The sequence below is a fragment of the Bos taurus genome, chromosome 27 (assembly GCF_002263795.3).
Source record: "Bos taurus isolate L1 Dominette 01449 registration number 42190680 breed Hereford chromosome 27, ARS-UCD2.0, whole genome shotgun sequence".
Taxonomy (NCBI): Eukaryota; Metazoa; Chordata; class Mammalia; order Artiodactyla; family Bovidae; genus Bos; species Bos taurus.
Genome location: NC_037354.1, coordinates 29,938,550 through 29,959,271, shown reverse-complemented (window position 1 = coordinate 29,959,271; position 20,722 = coordinate 29,938,550).

The following is a 20,722-nucleotide window of genomic DNA, read 5'->3' as shown; positions in this document are numbered from 1 at the left end:
CTTCCAGATGTTCAAGCTGGTTTTAGAAAAGGCAGAGGAACCAGAGATGAAATTGCCAACATCCACTGGATCATGGAAAAAGCAAGAGAGTTCCAGAAAAGCATCTATTTCTGCTTTACTGACTATGCCAAAGCCTTTGACTGTGTGGATCACAAGAAACTGTGGAAAATTCTGAAAGAGATGGGAATACCAGACCACCTGATCTACCTCTTGAGAAATTTGTATGCAGGTCAGGAAGCAACAGTTAGAACTGGACATGGAACAACAGACTGGTTCCAAATAGGAAAAGGAGTTCGTCAAGGCTGTATATTGTCACCCTGTTTATTTAACTTATATGCAGAGTACATCCTGAGAAACGCTGGACTGGAAGAAACACAAGCTGGAATCAAGATTGCGGGGAGAAATAGCAATAACCTCACATATGCAGATGACACCACCCTTACGGCAGAAAGTGAAGAGGAACTCAAAAGCCTCTTGATGAAAGTGAAAATGGAGAGTGAAAAAGTTGGTTTAAAGCTCAACATTCAGAAAACGAAGATCATAGCATCCGGTCCCATCACTTCATGGGAAATAGATGGGGAAACAGTGGAAACAGTGTCAGACTTTATTTTTCTGGGCTCCAAATTCACTGCAGATGGTGACTGCAGCCATGAAATTAAAAGATGCTTACTCCTTGGAAAGAAAGTTATGACCAACCTAGATAGCATATTCAAAAGCAGAGACATTACTTTGCCAAGTAAGGTTCATCTAGTCAAGGCTATGGTTTTTCCTGTGGCCATGTATGGATGTGAGAGTTGGACTGTGAAGAAGGCTGAGTGCCAAAGAATTGATGCTTTTGAACTGTGGTGTTGGAGAAGACTCTTGAGAGTCCCTTGGACTACGAGGAGATCCAACCAGTCCATTCTGAAGGAGATCAGCCCTGGGATTTCTTTGGAAGGACTGATGCTAAAGCTGAAAGTCCAGTACTTTGGCCACCTCATGCGAAGAGTTGACTCATTGGAAAAGACTCTGATGCTGGGAGGGATTGGGGGCAAGAGGAGAAGGAGACGACAGAGGATGAGATGGTTGGATGGCATCACTGACTCAATGGACGTGAGTCTGAGTGAACTCCGGGAGTTGGTGATGAACAGGGAAGCCTGGCGTGCTGCGATTCATGGGGTCGCAAAGAGTCGGACACGACTGAGCGACTGATCTGATCTGATCTGATCTGACCGTGAATTAAAGAGCCTATTACACAAAGTACTATGGGTATTAAACATGTGATGTGGGGACTTATAAATTTCTTGCCAATAAATTTGAAACCTTAAGTACAATGAACAGGTACTATGGAAATTTTAACTAACCAAAACTAAAGCAAAGTAAAAATCTTAACACTATATAAAAACATTAAATTTGTGATAAAGAAAACTCTAGATGTCTTCACTTATTGAATCCTAGGAAATATATGTGAGAAGTAATACTAACATACACAAACATATGAGAAAGAATGAGGATACAGTTCTTGACTCATATAATAAGTCAAGAATAACATGATTAGAGGGAAAGAAAATGGGAGATAAATATCCCTTATTAAATAACAGAAAATAAAATCCATTAATTATTGAAAAGCTAACACATCACAATCTATGAGATATATCACAGAAATGCTTGTTTAACATTAGAAATTAAGCAATGTAAATCATTCACTAAAAGAAGAAAAGAGATTGTGATCGTTAGAAGTGGTGGAGAAAAAGCATTTGGCCAAATTCAATCACCATTCACGATAAAACTCTCAGCCAACTAAAAATGGAAGAGAATTTGTTTAACCTTGTAAGATATACCTACGAGAAATGTACAGTTAGTACCATAGTCAATGGTGAAACAATTAACAATTTTTCTTTGAAACTGAGAATGAGACAAGGATATCTATTCTGAGGGCTTTATTTAACCCTGTGGGGCAAGCCCTAGCCAGTGCACTAAGACGAGAAATAAACGTTTTAAAGATTGAGAAGATATAAAATTGCCTTAATTTTCAGACGAAATTGTAGTACACATGCAAAACATTATGGAATAATTACAAAGACACTTTCTGACACTAATATGGAAACTTAGCAAGCAAACAGGAGACAAAGACAATATTAAATAAAATATATTTCTACACACTGATGATCCAGAACTGAAGTTGAAATTTTTAAAATATGCTGTTTGTAATATAATTAAAGAACATTAAACACCTTGAAATGTACACTTAGAGCTGATTCACACTGTTGTACAGCAGAAAACAACACAACATTGTACAGAAATTATCCTCCAATTAAAAATAAAATTAAAAATTAAAAAATAAATATAATAAAAATGTTTATGACCTCCACACTGAAAATGGTGGAACACTGCTACAAGAAAATTCAGAAGTCTTACATAAATGAAAAGATAAAAATAAAAGATTTCATACAATAGAAGAAGTATTGTCAAAAGTGTCATTCTTCTCAAAACAATTTTTAGGTTTAGTGGAGTTCCAGCCAAAACTTCATATTAGAAATTTGTCAAAAAGGAACACAATTCCTAAAAAAAAAATGGAGTTGGAGGATTTTCTATTCAATTTCATGACTTATTATAAAGGGTACAGTAATCAAAACAGTGTTGTATCAGCATAAATTAGACAAATTAATCAAAGGCAGACAACAGAATCCAGGTAAACTCATTAATAGTATTCATTAATTCCAACCAAGCTACTAAGTATGGTAGGTAAAGACATGACTGCTTTTTCAACAGTGCTAGAACAACGGCATATTCATAAGGAAAAAAAGGGACTTGAAACTTCTTTTAACTGTTGAGGCATAATTAACTTTTGATGGATCATCCAGTTTAATATAAAAGCTAGAACCACAAACCTTCCCAAAGAAAACACTTGTGAATACACAGGTGAATACTTGTGTGACCTTAGGCTGGGAAAATATCCTGTAGGTAAATCACAAAATACTAACCACAAAAGAAAAAAGTGATCATTTCAGCTTCTCCAAAATTAAGAATCTCTTCTCATCAAAGACATTGTTGAGAAAATGAATAAACAAGCCTAGGTCCTGCACATGCAAGTCAACTAACAGTCATAGCTTTTCATTTACCTCCTCCAAAAATGAAAAAAACAGAAAATCTCAACTCATTGCATGTGAGGGTGCAGAATTATTCAATCACTTGGGAATTGTTCTTCAGTTTCTCATAAACAAACAGCCACCATATGACCCAGCAATTCAACTTTCAGGAAATTACAAAAGAAATCATACGTGTTTTATACACAAACATTGTGTATATAAACTTTAATTATGATAGTTCCAAATTATAAACAAACCCAGTGTCCACCAACAAAGAAAAGGATTGACAAATTGCTGTATCATCATAGAATAAAATACTATGAAGCAAAATAATGGAACATAACCACTTATACATACAACATGGATGAATCTGAAAATGTTATGTTCAGCCATCAAACTCAGACACAAAAGAAGACACTATATGATTCTGTTTATATTATAGTCAATTCATGGTGACTTCAGCAAGTGGTTGCTTCTTGGCTGGGAGGTGGGGAAGGACCTCTCAAAAACAGGCTAATTAACTGAAAGCGGGTACAAAGGGTCTTTTGCAGATGATGGTAATATTCTACAGCTTGTTTGGTGTAGTCATTTCATGGGTGTTTGCTATGCTATGTTAAGTCACTTCAGTTGTGTCCAACTCTGTGCGACCCCATAGACGGCAGCCCACCAGGCTCCCCCGTCCCTGGGATTCTCCAGGCAAGAACACTGGAGTGGGTTGCCATTTCCTTCTCCAATGCATGAAAGTGATAAGTGAAAATGAAGTTACTCAGTCGTGTCCGACTCTTAGCGACCCCATGGACTGCAGCCTACCAGGCTCCTCCGTCCATGGGATTTTCCAGGCAAGAGTACTGGAGTGGGGTGCCATTGCCTTCTCCGTCATGGGTGTTTACTTTATGACAAACACAGTTGTCAAAAATCAACAAACTGAATATGTACTACCTGTGCATTTTTCCTATGGTACTTACATCTCAATAAATACAAATAAATAAACACGAAGGGAAAATATTAGTGAGCACACTGAGGAAATTTGGGAGTAGCGATATCCTCGGATAATATTATTCATACCACCCCGTGGAAAGTGAACTCTCACACATAAACATTCATCTGCTCTGTGGGAGGCTTGCTGTGGAAGAACATATTGTACAGACAGCCTTGCAAGCGGCTGTGTTTATTTTCGGTTTAAGACAATGAGACAATAACAGGCTGTGAATTTGAGATGAGGAAAATTATTGTGGGAAGAGCTGTTAGGTGTGTGAGAAATGGCAAGAGGAATGGTTTCAGAAAAGAGCAGCCTGAGTGCCTTCTCAAGTGGCTAAGACGCTTATGAGGGGAGAGGAGTCTGATGTTCTTTTGTGCACACATCGATTTATTCCATTCTCAGATTCAAGCACCATCCTCTCAATAAGCTTAAAAACAACCCTTGGGCCAAACTTAATCTGCAAGGGAAAGAAAAACCTCCCTGGAACATACATCTATCTTCCCACCCCCCATACATCGAGCTCTACATCCCTGATGGCCAATGTAACGAGAAGAAAAGAGACCTTTCTAGTCATGACCATTTGCATTCATGTCAGTACAGGTAGTATATTCCTGCAGTTACTAGCTGGACCAATTAGCAATTTGAGGAACAATTGAGATTTAAGCCTTTCTATTTTAATCTAAAGAGATCAACGAACTGTGGCCAACTTGCTGTGATGATTGTTGTTGTTTAGACCGACTTTTTTTCCATCCCATAGACTGTAGCCCACTAGGTTCCTCTGTCCATGGGATTTCCCAAGCAAGAATACTGGAGTGGGTTGCTATTTCCTTCTCCAGGGGATCTTCCTGACCCAGGGATTGAACCCATGTCTCCTGCTTGGAAGGCAGATTCTTTACCACTGAGCCCCCTGGGAAGCCTGCTGCATGTATCAGTACTGTTAGAAGCCTGGATGGACAGCCTACAGAAAGCAGAGAGCCAGATAGCCCAGTAGGATAGTTTCAGGGCAAGAACCAACGTTTAACATATGAACTCTACAAATATTTATTGAGAATATACTATTTGCCAGACATAGTGCTCAGTGCTACGAAAGCAATTATAAAGAAGACCAACCAACAAGAAGTATAAATGATTACATTCGACTGCATGAATAGAGCCATAAGTGGACACACTGAGATTATGGAGAAAAGGTAGAAACATGGAGACAGGAGCTTATATACCTTTTCTCCTTTTTAAAATGTTCCATTCTGGGCTTTTCTGTTTGGCTTTGTCTTACTTTCAAAAACTCTGAATGACTCTATTGGAAAATTCTATTTTGAAAACCCATATCACCTGTTCCTAATTTCAGAACACCATTTATCTGTTTCTTTAAGAAGCTTGAAAAAATTAGTTTAATTATATGATGTTTTCTTCAGCAATTCTCTCTAACTGTACATGGGATTAGAACTATTTTTTTCCTGCTGTTCTGTTGCATTCTTCATCCTATTGTACCTGCCTCACGTCCGGAGGTCCCATCTCATTAGATGCTACAGCTCTGTGTGCAGAGAGTTGGCATTATTATGATTGGAACATTATTTATTCCTATTAAACAAAAGGTGGTTTTATGTAAGTATAAAACATTATTGCTTTTTGACTCCCTGGATCCATCAAATACCAGCTTGTGCTATATGGCCTGGCAGGGAGTGATCAGACGTTAACATTCAGCCCTGATATACACAGAAAATGAAACCAGTGTTGGTTGTCTTTAAATGTTAGAAACGTGCTCCCTTCTCATGGCTGTATTTTCCCCCCCAGAACACCAGCTAGAAGGAAGTAAACAGAGAGCTTTCCTAAATCCTGTGCTTGGAAGGTAGGGGGACAAAAAGCTTTCAGAAACCTAAGCCTCGCTCTCCAGCCATGAGACAACAGGTCAGTAGATAGAAACTTGGGGGCTTTGCAAAGGCTTTGGGAAAATCTAAGAAGGAAAAAAAAGATACTGAGTTGATATGAGTAGGACCTGGCCCGAGAAAAGTGGAAGAAGTTGGACTCTAATCCCCAGACCAAGCAAACTGGTCAGCTTACCCTAATCCAAAGGATATCTTTAAAAAAGGCATCTTTTTTACCTTTTTCCTTGGGTTTTTTATTTCTTAAATGCAACTCTAAAAATAAGCAACCAGTTTCAATGGTCTTTTTTATTATCTGCATATATTTATGTCATCGTCATGAATAACTAATACTGTCATGAATAATTATACAAAGCACCTGGGTGTGGAGCCACCTTATGCAGTCCCCAGTCAGCAGCATCAGCTCAGCAGGGAATGTGTAACACACACAGATTCTCAGGACCTAGAACTACTGCATGGAAATTCTAGAGATGGTTCCAACATTGGTGTCTAACAATTAGTGCTCTAGGTATTCTGCCAAAAGCTAAAAGAGGACGACCACTGCTTCAAGCAATAGACTTTTTCTGTGACTCAGTTTCCTCATCTGCAACATGAGAGAATTCCTCTAGGTGATATTTTCAGGGTATCTTACTTTACTTCATATTGATTCGGTAACATTTTAAACTGGATAAAGGATCTTTGTCGGTGTGTGTGCCTAGACAGCATAGTACCTGCTACAGGGTAGGTGCTCATGAAATAAGATAGTTATAAATGGTCTCTGTCCTGACTGGAAAACACTCACATCTTCATAGGGAACTACTTCAGTATTATTAGCATTTGTTTATACAAATTGGATCTCCCAAGTAGAATTCTTCTTAGAAGCAAAAGTAAATAACCCTGCTCAGGAGGGCCAGGAAAGTGTCATGCAAGAGTCCAAAAAAGAGGGGGTGATATTTATACATATGGCTGATTCACTTTGCCGTACAGCAGAAACTGACAAAGTATAAAACAACTATACTCCAATAAAAACCATGCCATAAAGAAGAAATACACATGTCATGTGACTCTGAAAGATTGAGTTCATGAGAGAGTAGGAAAAAGCTAAAGAATTCAGCAAATACAAAAGAATTAGTTACAGAAGAGCATTTTGCTTTGGAGTATGGAAAAGTGTATGTAGTAAAACAAAAAGAATATGATTTCCACTCAGAGTTTTGTTAAAGAGGGTTGTATATATTTCTCAGACTTCTGTAGCCAGGGTAAATTTGCAACTGTGAATTTGTATATATGGGAAATATCAGGTTTTTTTTTTTTTTTTTATCAAGGCAAATCATATTTGACTCCAAGCTTCCATTCTGCTAGACTGACAAGAGATTCAGTAATCTCACTTTGATACGAACCTGCACCTCCCCCCGAACAAGGACAGCGGAGATACTGGGCCAAACTGAGTATTCTGAAAAGCTTCAAGTTCATTTTATTTCTTTCAAGCAATTCTGTAGTTTCTATGCCTTCTGGAGCTGAAAATCTTTGCAGGGACTATCGTCTTTCTCAGATGGCAGGGAACTGCCAGAAAGTAGGTGGTATATTTCTTCTGATATAGGAGTGTGTGAACCTCTACCCCCTGAAAATCTAAAGAAACCTCTCCTTTGTCTTGCTGCCTCTGAAAATACTCATTCCTTTCTGGAGCATCAGGCATGTGTGTGCATGCTAAGTCGTGCTTTAGTCGTGTCCAACTCTCTGCAGCTCTATGAACTCTAGCCTGCCAGACTCCTCTGTCTATGGGATTCTCCAGACAAGAACGCTGGAGTGGGTTGGTGTGCCCTCCTCCAGGGGATCTTCCTGACCCAGGGATTGAACCCACATCTCTTCAGTCTCTGCATTGGCAGATTTTTTTTTTTTTTTTACCACTAATACCACCTGGGAAGCCCCTCTGAACACCCTAGATCATTTCAAACACATATGAGATGCTAAATGTGAGCAACTTCTGTGAGGGCTAGCTTCAGAAAATGATGGGAAGAAAAAAAACTATAGAGAGCAACGTAGGAAAGAATGCTATCGTATTTTGTAAAGCAGAGTCACTGGGACTGAGTTCTTTTTGATATTTTGGGTGAATCATGGTAATCCACAAAATAAAACCAAGATGGGATCACATATCCCAAAGGACTATTATTTTCATAATTCAAAGGAATCTGAGAGATAGACTGTTTCTTCTTGAGTTCATGGCCTTGTAATGAATGAAACGGCTGCACTGGTAAAAGCACCAGAATTGAATTTATCTAACCAAATCCATCTCCTTTAAGGCACCAGAAACTAAGTTCTCCGGAGAATGAGTAGCTAACTAAATTTTCTCCTGATGTGAATTAAACCTCCATCCTGCTTCTGGGGTCCAGGCTTATTTTCTGATAATTTCCAGAAAGTCTTGGCAAGGTATGGAAGGCTTATTTCTAGAGGAAAAGGTCTGCTGTGTGTGATGTTTATGCAGTTTTCTGAAAGGGAGATTTAAGTCAGACATAAATCGTGTGCTTTGCTAAGCACTAAACTATCACATTTGAGCCATTTCATATTTTCTAGTTTTTCCTCTTGAAAACAATTGAAAGGAATGAGCACATTTATTAATCTTAGCTTTACAGCAATCAGTGAGTTTACCCTCTTCTTAAGAAAAATATATTTTTTCAGTTTGTATCTCCCCCATCTTCAGTTCAGTTCAGTTCAGTCACTCAGTCATGTCTGAGTCTTTGCAACTCCATGGACTGCAGCACACCAGGCCTCCCTGTCCATCACCAACTCCAAGAGCCTACTCAAACTATGTCCACTGAGTCAGTGATGCCATCCAACCATCTTATCCTCTGCCGTCCCCTTCTCTTCCCACGTTCAATCTTTCCCAGTATCAGGATCTTTTCCAATGAGCCAGTTCTTCACATCAGGTGGCCAAAATATTGGAGTTTCAATTTCAGCATCAGTCCTTCCAATGAATATTCATGACTGATTTCGCTTAAGATGTACTGGTTGGATCTCCTTGCTATCCAAGGGACTCTCAAGAGTCTTCTCCAACACCACAGTTTAAAAGCATCAATTCTTCAGTGCTCAGCTTTCTTTAACCATCTTACAACCCCAGAAAATAGTCCTGGATGAAGACATGATGATTCAAAAAAGGGGTGATCCATTTGCTTAGGAAATCATCCTATGTGTCTCTGAAGAATCACTGTATTTCAGATCTCCCTTTCTGATTTCTTATCACCATTTGGATAAATTTATCCTGACTGTTGTTCTTTTAAAGAAAAAAATAAGTGTTTTCTTTAGCTTTTAAAGAAGTACATATTGATCATAAGTGTTGAGAAAATTCAGAAAACCATACACACACACACAAATACATATAAAACACACCCATGATCATACTTTTATCTCTCAGAATTAACCACTGCTGACATTTTGGTGTTTATCCTATCATACTTTTCCCTACCTGCACACAAAATCACCTATTATGCCATCATGTAATCAGTTAGACTTAATAACTTAAAATTAAAAATAGATTTTTAAATACAACTATACATGCATACACACACACTTTACAAAATCGAAGACATACGCGAGGCAGTAAGTTGCTGCTTACTTTTCTCCACGTACAACATATCACAACCATGTTCTAAAGCCCTTATGAGTTTCTTTGAGTTAAATGATGTAAACAGAAATTTACATCAATTTATTTAATTTCCTGTTGTCTTCAGCTTTTTACTATTATTAATATCATTGTGATTAACATTCTTAAAGACAAGTCCTTGTACACATCTAATATATTCCTTAGCATGAAACCCCAAAATTGGATTGCTGATTAAAGCTATGCAAATGTTAAATGTATTTGTGCAAAAATGGATTTTGAGTAAAATTAATTAATCTGTATTACTAACAAAAATTAGAATACCATTTTTCCACTCTCACAAACTAAGTATTTTCTTTTTCCTTTAAGCTTAAGTAATTGTTAATTGAAAATGGATATAATTGTAGTTTAAATTGCAGTTCAAACAATTAGTAGTGAGACTGAGCTTTTTGCCAAAATCTTTCATTGTTGCTCTGTATCTTAATCTTTAATTGCTTTTTCATTTCTCTGCAATGTGACTCAGTGTTTTTTATGGTTAATTTTTATGTAAACTAACAAAATATCAGCAACAATAAACATAGCTCTGTAAGACATGGTCATTAATAGACCACCTAGGAGCTTGTTTCTACCTATAAATGGGGAACTTGGGGCTCCTCTGGCTACTTAATGTCACATATGGGTGGAAAGGAATGTTTTAAAGTTTCTATTAGCTAAAATGTCACTTAGGGCTTTCTATTCTAAGACCTTAAGTTGAGTAAATTTCTTTATGTTTCTATTAAGGTACAGCTTTCTCATTTCTTCTCCAGCAAATAAGCAAACATGACCTAGCCCTTCTTGAAAAATACTAACAGACATCTCAGTTCTTAAGTTTTGTTAGTTTCAAGCTTAACATTTTCAGATTGCCTTTCTAACTCCTTTTCCTTTTGAGAATGTGTTCATGGACATATTTTGTACTAGGCTTCTGCTATTTCTCATTCTCTAAAAAAAATTTGTTTATTATTTCATTATTTTTGGTTGTGCTGGGTCTTTGTTGCTGCGTGGGCTTTCTCTAGTTGCGGCAAGAGGGGGTTGCTCTTTAGTCGTGGTGTGCAAGCTTCTCATTGTGATGGCTTCTCTTGCTGCAGAGCATGGGCTCCGGAGGACACAGGCTTCAGGAGCTGCAGTGTGAGGGCTCAGCAGTTGCAACTTGAGGGCTCCAGAGTGCAAGCTCAGTAGTTATGGCACATGGGCTTACTTGTCCCGAAGTTGTGAGATTTTTCCAGACCAGGGATTGATCCTGTATCCCCTGCATTGGCAGGCAGATTCTTGATCACTGAGTCACCAGGCAAGTCCCCTTATTTCTCATTCTTGACTGATGGTGCGACTGTGCCATGAGAAGTGCTTCTTGGTTCCATTTTTTCTTGGATTTGTCACAAGACTATGATATCAAATATTTAAGGTCCTATGTATTCTGTGAATAATAGCACAGTGGATGAGATACAATGACCTTTTCAGTATTCTGTATTGTGACTAGCTATAGTCAATCCATTCATTTCACTCTTTTTATGGCCTCCCTGAGCTGGAGAGAAAAGAGTGAATGGCCATCCGAATCAAAATATGATGTGCCAAAAGGTCAGAATAGTAAAGTACACTAGTATATTTCATACAATATATTAAGGCATTAAAATCCTAATATCTTGCCCTGGTGCCAGAATCTATAATGGGAAAAGAAAATGGCAGTTTAGGAATTTGTCCTTGTGAGAACTGGAACAGATCCAAATGGAGAATGACTATTTCTCATTTTAATTACAGTAAAATTTTATTCCCTATATTCGAAAACCTAAAGATGGTGTTACATTTTTAAAAGCATATGTGTTGGGAGTTTGTTGACACATTTAATCTCACCACTAAAGGTGAGACAACTTGTCTTCTCTAAGCTCCTGCCATCTGGTAGATTATTTTCTATAGTTCCCCGCATCTTTCTAATTTTATCTCACTCTTAAAAAATATGTTTATAGTGTATATGAAGATACATACATAGCAAGATAGATGACACCATTGCTTTTCTTATTTCTTTCCTTTGCTTTTTATATGTGATTAAAAAGTTTAAACCTAATTTCACAAATAATCAGGTACAATGCCCTAAGGTCAGAATTCTAGCTCAAGGATATTGTTGCTTTTATTTAACTCTTCTAATCTTATGAGAACTGAAAATTCCCACACATTTTTATCTAGGGTTATTTCAAACAAAAATGTTGTCAAGTGTTGAGCCAGTTCTATGGATACAATAGTCTAAGAAAAAATTCTCATTTCAGTAGATGTTATAAAATTAATTCAGATCAAAATTTTCTATCAGGTCCATGCTGAAATTTATACTGAATCAGCAAAGTGTGGTCTGTATATTTGTGCTTGTATGTTCTCCCTCACAATACAATAAAAATATTTATTTTATTAATGAGAAGACATATACTTGCTTTATGTTTTTTCTTTAGTCAAATATTCACATATTAAATTCCACTTGAGATAGCAAGGGACAGCTGAGGAAAGAGACTCAAAATCATAATTAATAAAGGAAAATATTATTAAGCTATTCTTACCCAGACTCAAGGTCAATATTTCAATAGTCTGTTTTAAATAATCTATAATTAAGGATTATGCTTAGTTTCAACTTTTAATTTTTAAATTCCATCAACTTTGAAGCCACTTTAGGAAATACTAGTCTAAACCAATATTATGGCAAGGACTAGCTATGTCATATTTTTTCTAACACATTAAATATTGAACTTGTTCACTGATAAAGAATTTTAAAACCCAGAGTAGCTTTTACTATGTACATGCATAAAGACAAAAGAAAACTAAACATCTTTAGGTTGTTTGGGAAGATCATGAACTTCTTTCTTGATGCCATTTAAGAGTCTTTTGATGAATAGCAAGCATTTATTATCACTAATGACAATATAAAATTATCCAGCTGGCCTGAGCCTTCCTGACTTCTCTTTGCAATCTCTCCTAACTCTCAACTGTACAGTTAATTAGCTCATTTTCTTCTGTCATCCTTGTTGCTGACCACTTATTCCCTTGCAAATTGTGCAAAGAAATGGTAGAGGAAAAAGTACTTTTCAGTCTTATTACTTTCCCTCACACATACAGATTAATCTGCATGGAAACACCATATGTTTCCACAGTTAGCCTTTTCTCAGTATGTGTATGCTAAATTACCTAACAGTGAAGTGACAGCGACCACAGTAAAAAAAATTTAAAAAGAGAAGCACATAAATGTATATGAAATCCTTAAGGATAGGCCCAAACTCTACACTTCTGAAAGGGAATATAGGAGTTTAAAATATCAGGTTGGTCAAACTGTTCATTCAGGTTTTCATTTTGGCCAGTCCAATAGTTGGCCAACTCTTCAGCAATGACCCCTAAGCAGGGTTTTTTTTGGTTTATCATCAAATTCATATAATTTATTTTGTACTATGATAAAATAGGATAAGAAACATTTGATCACCACAAGTTTAAAAATATGAATCACCTTGCATGAAATCCTTAGAAAAATGCACTCCACTTTCTAATCATTTAAACAAATTATTCTGTGAATAATGACTTTTTTTTTTAACTTAAAATGGTCCCCGTGAAAATGCAGTGAGGCAATAATAGCTCTTGGGAACGTTTTTAAATGGCCCCAGACTTCTGGATTCTGAAGTTCTCATACTCAGGATATATAGGAATGCAATCTTTCTACCTAAACTCATGTTAGGGGACGTTTTCTTTCATTGTATGGTTGATGTCTTCTCATCTTCTTTACTTTTTAGTTCTGGTTCTCCGCCAAGGATTGAGTGTCTGACATACAGGTATGTGAAGAATTACCGAATAGTCCAGACTTCACATAATTTAATAACTCTTAAAGTGTGTTTCTTAAGTATTTGTTCAACGTTTGTTTAGATAGCAGCCGAAGGATGCTTCGGGGAAGGACAGGGAAGGTAGAATGCTGATAGCAGAGCTCACCCTTTCTTCTGCCGTCCTGACCTATTCACTTTGCCCCCAATTTTTGTATCTCATTCAACGATTTTTCTTTTCCTTTTTATTATAGAAAAGTAGGAAGAATGAAATGCCCAGATATCCATTACTTACATTCAACAATTGTTAACATTGTGTCATATTTGCATCATCTATTTTATTTGCTGATGTCTTTTAAAGCAAATTACAGACAGTAAGGCCATTTCAATTCCGCTTATTTCAACATGAGTCTTCATAAAATAAGGACATGTTCCTGTGCAAACACAAAACCATTATTATACCTAAGATGATTAAAAATATTTTTAGGTCATCTAACAGCCTGCACTTTAACCAGATCCAGGTTCCTTAGATGGTTGCTTGGAGACGGATCTCTTGTTTTTGTTCAAATCCACATTTTGGAGCGTTGCTCTAACTCTGATGTTAACTGAAATCTCTCACGTTTGTCCTCCCAACCACATGAAGCATTTCCTCCATAGATGATTCTTGTGAATGAGACTGTCTCTTTTGCATTAGATCCCCAATAAATCTTCATTGTAGCAGTGACCCTTCAGCAGCCGCATACTTCTTTGTCATTTTCCAAATCTTGGAGGTTTTAAAGAAGATGTCCTAATTGTGTTTGGGGGGTAAGAAATCATCAGAACTTAGCACCACAGTTGAAGTTCAGGAAACTAAGAAAAGAATCAAGGACAAAGTCAAAGTTGTGATCGATTTCCTATAGTGGGAAGAAAGCTAAGTCTTTTAATATCAGTGAAATGGACTCTTGCACATGAAATTCTAAGCTTTGTAATTCCCGCTGCTTAAATAAACTGCAATATGGATCTTAGATTTTTTGGTCAGAATGAGTTTAGCAGCCTCTGTGGTTTGAGTTTGCTTTTCCACCCCACCTCTTTGGCAGTGGTTTTCAGTGTTTTTACTGGAGTTGAAACCCTGTGCACCAAATGCTAACTGTAGGCATTAAAAGCAGCCATGAATCAAGGCTGAGACAGAACATATCTTCAGGGCTCCATGCCCTAAGATGTGTGGTGGGAATGAAAATAGCAGTTATTATACACATTTGTTCCCGAAGGGAACATGAATCTGGAAGAGCAGAAGCTGCCACCAAGATGCAGGATAGAAGATAAAATGTCCTTTTTCATCTACAGGACAAAAACTGATGTTCAGACTAAAGATTTCCAGGAAGGATGCTAAACAAATTAGCTCTAGAACTGTAAGCATTTGTGATGATGATATTTAAGCCTATGTTTTTCTGATGACAAATAGGAGAACTTTTTTTACTTTGAGAATTAAATACTTCACAGTGCTGATTCTCAGATACAGGTTTGCCTTATTTATGAAGGATCAGTGGAACAGGAATTGTGGGAGGAAGGGGCAATGCAGATAACATCTAGGTGGCAGAATACTAAGCATAATTTGCAGTCTGACTTATCAGTGCAGAAGTAAAAATATATGAATGATAAGGATGCATGCCCTTATGAATATTGCTCCATCAGGAAAGTCAAGATGAAAAGAATGTTATATATTATTTTGCAGAAATTCAAATGGGATACATTGCCCTGATTGTGTTCAAAACATAGTCTTGCAGTTTACTCCTTGAATAACAGTGAATAATTTACTATGACTTTTTTTTTTTAATTTAAGCTTCTTCATTTATAAAATGGGAATCTACCCCCAAAAGAGTGATTGTGAGGATTAATTAAGTAAATAGAAGGTCTTTTACAACCTTTTATTGTGGATAAATCCTATCCAGGTAGTTTTCTTTTGGGGGCATGGCAATTTGATTTGTTATCACTCTAACAAATGTATCTTAATGCCTCACTCTGGCAGTCAGCCTTCAAGATGACACCAATGATAGTAACATTTACCTCCTGGTGCTCATGGTCTTGTGTGGCCACTTTCCACAATGAATGAAACCACATGCACAACCACGAGGATGTTGTGGAAATGATAGCTTAAGACTTCCAAAGCTTGATCTTAAAAGGCATGATGGCTTCTGCCTTAGTTTTCCTTGGGGCACTCTGGGGAAGGCCAGGCACCATATTGTGAACACATTCATGCAAACCTATGGAGAGACACAGGTGTCAAGGAATAGAGTCTTCTGTCAACACCACGTGAACAAGCCACCCTGGAGGTGAGTCTCTCAAACTTCAGTCAAATCTTCAGATATCCGTACCCTGGGCTAAATTCTTGAATACAAGCAGCCCCCTACATTTGGACGGATTCTATTCCAAGAGTGTGTTCCAAAGTCCAATTTGTTCAAAGGTCCAGAGAAGGTAGCCTAGGTACCCCACTAACATACTCAACAATATAGTACTGTACTCTAGTAAGTATATAATAGTTTTTACACAAATAATACACAAATAAGCAAACACAAAAAGAAGACATTTTTAACCTGACAGTACCTTGAAAATACAGTAGTACAGTACAACAGCTGGCCTACAGGGGCTGGCACTGAGTGAATCGGCAACAAGAGTTACTGACTGGAGGAGGGAGAGGAGGTGGGAGATGGTAGAGCTGAAGTACTGCCAGCAACAGGAGATGGAGGGCAACCTGCAATTTCACTCAAGTCTGATGCTGATGGAATGAATGCACATTCACATCTTTGGAAGTTCACAACTTGAAGGTTCATATATAGGGGGCTTACAATCTCGTGAAAAATTCAGAGCCAGGATCACACAGCTAAGCCACCCCTGAGTTCCTGACCCAAAGAAAATGCAAGATAATAAATATTCACTGTTTTAAATCATATATGTTAGATAAATTTGTTAAGTAGGAATAAATAGAATACCTCCTACTCTTTGCTAGACTGGCAATGAATAACATTTGTGTGATCTTGTTATAATGCAATCCAAATTGTGTATCAAGATGTTTTCAGATTCATCAAGCCCTAATTCCATTACAAGATTTTTTTTTCTTATGAATACATGGTGATATCCTTTTAGAATTAAACTCTCAAATTCAAAGAGAGGTTAGGTAGTAGGAAGACTGAGAACTAGGCAAGTAGGTGAGCTGAAAGCAAATAAAGCTGAAAGATAATCTAGGAAGGAATCTGGAAAACAACTGATAGGCAGAAGTTTTAATGATAAAATTTTTTTCACATGAGAGCCTATACTATCATATGTAGGCTGGCCAACCAAAATCATCTGTTTAAGATTTGGTGAGATAGTTGCTGGCTTGGTGAAGTGACTAGTCCTCATTGACTTTGCTCCCTCTGGGATGTGTTCCATGGTTCTGAAACTCTGCCTGGGCTCCAAACACAGCAGATGGCTCAACCCACTACTGATACGAAAGCAGGCAGCCCGTGCATCCTCTGTAGCGTCCCTTCCATATCCCTTACTCTGTCAAGTGCAAGGTCAAATTGATACTCATGCTTTACCCATGAGCTAGGAAATCTGAAGGGTCATATGAGTTTAAGTGCATCAGGTCCCAGTTAGTTGTATGATATCTTCTTGAAGAGAGTTTTCTTAAGACTTTGTGTTTTAAAGCAGCTGTAAGCTTCACAGCAAAATCAGTTCTGAGACTCCTTCAAGGATACCAAAATCCATGGATGCTCCAGTCACTTATATAAAATGGCATAACATTTACATATAACCTACACATATCCTACCCTAGACTTTAAATCATTCCTGGGTGACTTGTAAGAACGAATACAGTGTAAGTGCTATGTAGATGGTTGACAGTGTGGTAAATTCCAGTTTTGCTTTTTGGAAATTTCTGGAATGGTTCTCAAATATTTTCTGTCCTCGGTTGAGTCTATGGATATGGAACACATGGATATGAAGACCAACTGTAGACTTGAGGCCCATACATGTATCATAACTTAGAAAACATCCTTGGGAATTCTTTTTGCTGACATTTAGATACTTACTCAAAGGCAAGTTCAGTGCTAGAGGGAAATAGTAAAAGATTCTTGATACTTCAAGATAGTTTGCTAAATTTCACCAGGTCTCTTGCTGGTAATGAATCATATAGGTTTTACTTGGTAACTGGAATCATCTGAAATTAGAGAATGGATGAGCAAAAACTCTTAGTGGCTCTTGGAACTTTGGAAATTCAAAGCAATTTGCTTGCTAACTTGCTGCTAGTTTGTATAGAGAAGAGTATCTCAATTTTCCTTATCAACTCAGTCTTAACCAAACATAAGCCAATAAACTTAATATCTCCAGGGTTTAAATATCTACCTGATAAACCAAAATTAAAGTAAAATATTTGCTCGTGAGGGAGAGGATATATGTATACTTATAGCTGAGTCATGTTGTACAGCAGAAACGAATACAATATTATGAAGCAATTATACTCCAGTTAAATAAAAATAAGAAGTAACAGAAAAAATAAAGTAATATCTTTGTAGTTTTATATCTGTAAATGGTTATATGAGAAAATATTGACTTTAAGTTAGTAATTAATTATGACTTTGAAACAGGTGTGATTACAACATCATAATACTATAATATGCCTTGCTCTTCATCTCTTCTTCTTGTCTCTCCCTATATTTCTGTCTCTCTTTCTCCATTATTTAAATATGATGTCTATTATATTTAAATATGAATCTTATTATATTTAAATGTGATAATAGGTCAGTCTATCATTAGCAGAATTATGATTCTAGAGTAAAGTTTGCATTTGCTCTCAAAGCACAGTAAAAGTAAATAAGTAGATATCAGATAAATAATGGTAAGTAGGTAGCTAGGTAGATAAATGGAGAAGGCAATGGCACCCCACTCCAGTACTCTTGCCTGGAAAATCCTGTGGACGGAGGAGCCTGGTAGGCTGCAGTCCATGGGGTTGCTGAGAGTCGGATACGACTGAGCGACTTCACTTTCACTTTTCACTTTCGTGCATTGGTGAAGGAAATGGCAACCCACTCCAGTGTTCTTGCCTGGAGAATCCCAGGGACGGGGGAGCCTGGTGGGCTGCAGTCCATGGGGTCGCTAAGAGTCGGACACGACTGAAGTGACTTAGCAGCAGCAGCAGGTAGATAAATAGACAAAACCAAACAAAACACATACCCCCATCTCTGTCCCACAGTAGTATTACTAGACACTACGATACCTGTGTATTACTAGACATTACAGTAAATCCCCTATATATGGACATGTTCTGTTCTGAGAGCACATTCGTAGGTTTAATTTGTTCATAAGTCCAATGAAGTTAGCCTAGGTACACAACTACTGCAATCAGCTATATAGTACTGTATTGTAATAGATTATAATATTTTCATGCAAATAATACATAAAAAACAAACACAGAAATAATGAAAACATTTTTAACTTTACAATACAGTACCTTGAAAAGTACAACAGTATAGTACAACAGCCAGCATACAGGGGCTGGCATCAAGTGAACAGGTAAGAAGAGTTACTGATTGGGGGAGGGAGAGGGGGTGGGGGATGGTAGAGCTGAAGGATCGGCAGCAAGAGGAGACAGAGGATCCGTACAAAAGCGCAGCCATTTGTAGAGGAGGCACGCACGGGACAATGTACACTGAACACGTGAACTAACTTACGTGATCCGGCATGTGAACGCACATTCGCATCTTTGAAAGTTCACAACTTGCAGGTTCAGATGTAGGGGGCTTACTGTCTTATCTCCCTCACACAAATGGGAACCATACAGAGAGGAGACACTTGGCAGCCCCTTGTCTTGGAGTGGCTTGTTCACCAGGACTCCTCAGCTCTCACCATCTTGAGTAATCTACCATTAACATGAACAGCACCATCATTTCAGTGTCTTCCAAATTCGTCAGAAGAAAAAAAAAAAAAAAAACATGATTATTTGTTAAAATCACAAATTATGGTCCCCACACAGAATCTATTACATCAGACTTTCTCAGGGTAAATCTTTGTAATCTGTATGTTTGACCAAAATTCCAGATAATTCTTATTATTAGGAAAGATTGGGAAATGTTGATAAATTGTTTCACTTTATTTAAAATGTATCTGGCCATCTATCTGAAGTAGGAATTATGAGCTAGAAAATATATCAATTATTACCAATGATGAAACTGACACTTGGAGATTTAAATGACAGCTGGGGAAGGCCACACAGCTGAACGGTGGTAAGGTTCGATCTTAAGCCCATGTATTCTGGCTCCATTTGTGTTACTCTTCTCCACATCCCAAGGCTGATAAACAAGATGAAGGTTCTGAACAAAAACAAAAAGTAAAAAATAACCCCCTCTTAGAAGTCAAAGAGTCTCTGCTATCTCCTAGATTCCTTCAACATATTTCTTGAGACCTCTGGTTCTCTGAAGAACAGAGCCGGAGCTCACTCCTTCCTCCTGGCTCCCTATGTACCTGTGAATATGTGAAATAGTGTAAATATGAAAGAACTTGTACCACCGCTTCAACCCCTGCCTTGTACATAATGCTATTCCATCTCACACTCTTCCCACCCTCACCTGCCCCTTCAACAGCTGAGTTGGATCTGGGCAGAATGAGGTAACCAGAAGGCATCTACACCATGTTTTATAGGGAATTTTGTACAGTCTTTGTGAAATAAAATGATGTGCTTCACCCGAAAAAAAAAAAAAAAAAATTTCCTTCCATGACTACCCTGCCTTCCTCTTGAAGGGTCCAAGCTCAATATTATCCCATCTTGCGCAGCCTTTTCTTCCCTTATAATCCACTTCTTTTAAAGCAGCTGTAGTCAGTGACTTGATGTAGACAACAAGCCGGTAATCCAGGGCTGAGATATATGATGTAAATATCCTTGAGTACAAATGAAACTAGAGGTAGAAAACTGGACTCTTGTGGTCTGAGACAAAATATCTCCCTTCTCTCAGTCTCCCTTATGAATTTCTTTAATCTGATGAGAGAGTCTAGAGTTAGAGGAACTTAGATTGTCTGATCAAGCCCCTTATTTCAGAAGAAAGGGTCATAAAATGCTAAAAGGTAATTTGGTAATTCAGATGGAATTATAAAACTGAAATATATAAAGTAATATGCTCAAGGGTATGAGGCCTTTCTTTGTCCCTTGCCTATACTGGGCTCACCTTTCCCTTAGCCCATGTAGGCCAGGAAGTAGCTCATTCTTTTTGTTATACAAGTTCCATGCCGAATTTTGTACTGAGTGCTTTATATAAATTATATTTTACTGAACTTCAAAGCAGCCTTTCAAACTAAATATGGCAATCTCCAATTGATTTACGAGGAAACTGACTCACAGGTTAAAAGCCTGTTACTTTTTGCCAAAAAAACAAGAATAAGGTGGAGAGAAAATTCTCATTTTG